The sequence below is a fragment of the Notothenia coriiceps genome, unplaced genomic scaffold (assembly GCF_000735185.1).
Source record: "Notothenia coriiceps isolate Sejong01 unplaced genomic scaffold, NC01 NC01_scaffold00028157, whole genome shotgun sequence".
NCBI lineage: Eukaryota > Metazoa > Chordata > Actinopteri > Perciformes > Nototheniidae > Notothenia > Notothenia coriiceps.
The window spans coordinates 103,018-106,084 of record NW_011360858.1 but is presented as its reverse complement, the minus strand read 5'-3'; the positions used below and the strand labels follow the sequence as shown (position 1 = coordinate 106,084).

At 40.0% G+C, this 3,067-nt stretch overlaps 1 protein-coding gene across 1 annotated transcript in view; it reads left to right on the top strand.

The window, feature by feature from the left end:
* Positions 1-367: 367 nt before the first annotated feature.
* LOC104958056 (pleckstrin homology domain-containing family G member 5-like) overlaps positions 368-3,067 on the top strand; it is a 51,781-nt gene continuing 49,081 nt past the window's right edge. Inside the window, exon 1 of the mRNA XM_010785764.1 lies at positions 368-446. The gene's annotated coding sequence lies outside the window, so the exon portion shown is untranslated. The remainder of the gene's footprint in view (positions 447-3,067) is intronic.

The following is a 3,067-nucleotide window of genomic DNA, read 5'->3' as shown; positions in this document are numbered from 1 at the left end:
GAGTGACTTCATGAATGTTTGTTTGTTCGGCTGACAGGACCCAAACATTTTGATTTGTTGTTATTCCGAAACAAGGAACAGCAGCAAATCCTTGCATTTGAGTCAAATGTAAGTCTGCCTTTGTCTGCATATTTCACATCTGCTTCTTATATCAACTGACCAGTGTTACCCCCTGGCACCCACCAGAGTTCCCTCCTTTTCCATATTCCTACACCAAATTTGAAGTGGTTTCCAAAGTTCTCATACATCTTGGAATACCCAGTTTCCCCCCCCTCCTGCTCACTTCCTCCTTTTTTGGTCTTGTTCACCGCCCGCCTGTCTATCTCTCCTTTTTTCTCCTCCTGCCTTGAAGCTATGGAAAGGAAGGCAGGTTTGCGTCACAGTCCAGCCGGCAGACAGCAGTCGGTACACTTGACTTTGTTAGAGCAGAAAGAGACCAGCTGCTGGTGAGTGGTGTCTTTTCCTCCACAAGTCGTATTGATCACCTTAAGCTGAGCATTTAAGTTGAGCCTGGTGTTTAGTTCTTCAGCGCTAAGAGGATTTCGGGATGTTTCTGTCTTATTTACAGGCAGCTTGAGTGGGTTGTTGTTGTCAGTGACGACACTGTGACAGTGGCATGTGTCATTAGGGTGTCATGTCAATATTTGACTCTGCTGCGGGGGTTGGGGTCAGATGTCTTTTCAGCTGATCAACAAACAACTCCAGAAAATGTCATATTTGCGTTTTAAATTCTTCTAAATACAATCTTTAAAGAGATGCCAAAACAATATCCCGTCAGTTGTTGTTGCAGTTTACATTTTTTCCTAATTTTGGTTGAAAGAATGCAAAGTTGTGGGATATGATGGGTCATATTCTTTGTGGGCAAACACTGGCTGCATGTTGAAACATACCTTTCACAGGAATGCTTAGTGTACGTCCCAAAAAGGAGCCTCATTGTTTCCTGTGAGCGTGTTTGCTCTTGAGTTTGTTGTTTTCTGTGGCAGAGGCTCAAACCTGGAGTGCTGTCAGGCGGACCTGAGCGGTGTCTGGTTTCAAAATGTTTGCGTGGTAAAGACAACAGAGGTTGTATTGTTGTATCTTAAGGACAGTAAATCACTGGAGTGTTGACACATATTTGTTCATCGCTTCTTTTTTATAACGGGAAATGCTAAAGATTGTATTCCCTAATGGACGTCGGGGGAGTAATTCACTCCTGCGGTGTTAAAAAGATATCAGTGTGTCAATAACACAAGATGGGCTCATTTCTTATAAATGTCTATAATATCAAATCTGGGGAAAACCGCTGGTCTTCCATCATGTGTCACTGTGCAGAGGAGGGTAACATTAAGACATGATATGTACTATTACACAGAATGTAATCTACCTGGTGTTCAGATTACTATCAAACAAGCAAATTATTTATACACTGATTTGGAGACTAAGTGACTGACGTAAACAAAAACCTGAAAGGGCAACACATGAGATCATAGCGACATAAAACAAAGGCCAATTGTTACCCAAACAGTTTACACAGAAACAATTTCATGACTTCATTTCCAGTACGTGTTCGCTCAGCACAATTACAGTTGCACTTACTTTCAGATGTATCCGCAAACAGTGTTGTCACAGTTAGGTAAATATGCCTCACTTGGATTTCTCTCCATGTTTTGGAATCCCTCTAACTTCAAAAATCACTTCATAAAGAGTGCAAAAAAGTTAATTTAACTGTGTTCGTCTACCCTAATGAAAGCCATGCATTCCCCCCTAACTGGCTTACAGTAAATAGCATTAGCATTACTGCCACAGCCAAAACATCCAAACAAGGTTATATTACAAGGTTTTTCTAGAAAAATATGAGGCTGCTCACCGAAAGTAAGATTTGGACAAAAACCCTGATATCATTAGAACCTAATTACAAACATTTTTCACATATGCAGTGTTATCTCTACAACACAAACACAATGCTGCTGATGTTATATCTGAACTCTTTCTCTGTCAGGCCTTTCATTCTTTTACGTTTTTACCAAGCATTCATTTATTTGTTTTTCTTTTATCTGCTGGTTCCATAGCCTTACTCTGAAAGACAGGAACAGCCTGAACAGAGAGACTTCAATTCCTTCTGTAACCAACAGATTCTGCGGAAAGCAAAGATCCTTCCGAACTCTCCAGGTCATGTTCTTGCACATGAATTTCGTCTGTTGCCATCAGGGCGAAGATATGCTCTACCTGCTCTAAAGACTAATCGCTTTTCAAAATCATTCATCCCTTCTGCACTCAAACTTTTAAATTCTTTAAAGGCTTTTAACTTGATTATTTATTTATTTATTATTGTGATGCTATGAACTATTTATCGTGTAAATTGGAATGATATATCATAACCAATTGCCCCTTGAGGGATTAATAAAGTTGTTGATTGATTGATATCTTGTAAATCTATCATCAACAATTCAAGATGCAGATTTAGATTCCCAGGGAAAGGCAATAAAGCTTTTTAGAAACGCATGTATGTTTCCTTTAAGTGTAGACTATAGCTTATTAATTCCAGCTAATAACATTATGTTAATGAAGGCGCTGTTTAAGCTAATGAAACCCTGCTTTTGATGACTATCTTAAATGTCTACTTATTTTGAGTTGTCAACATGTCAGTCATCATTGTAAACGACATTCCGGAGAGAGCTTCTCAGGCCTAGCAACGGTAACCAGGGGGCGGGGCTTAAAGAATCTTTCTGACTTGTTTCTTGCCCTGTTGAACCCTGTATTTTTTTAAAAGCAGACACGATCTTTAAAGAATCGATTACATGTGGTTAAACGTACAGTATTCCATATGGGGCTCATTATGTACACCTGCTGGTTTTTTTATTTTATTTTCACTTTGAGCAGCTTCGAATGACATCATCCCGCGTTTAACAACCCTCCTCGACCAACATTTGATGTCGGTTAGTGAATGAACAGTCGCCGCCATTTAACCACTGCGGGTCCTTTTGATGAACATACTTAACATGTGTCTAGGCAACAGCCACACACACACACACACACACACACACACACACACACACACACACACACACACACACACACACACACACAC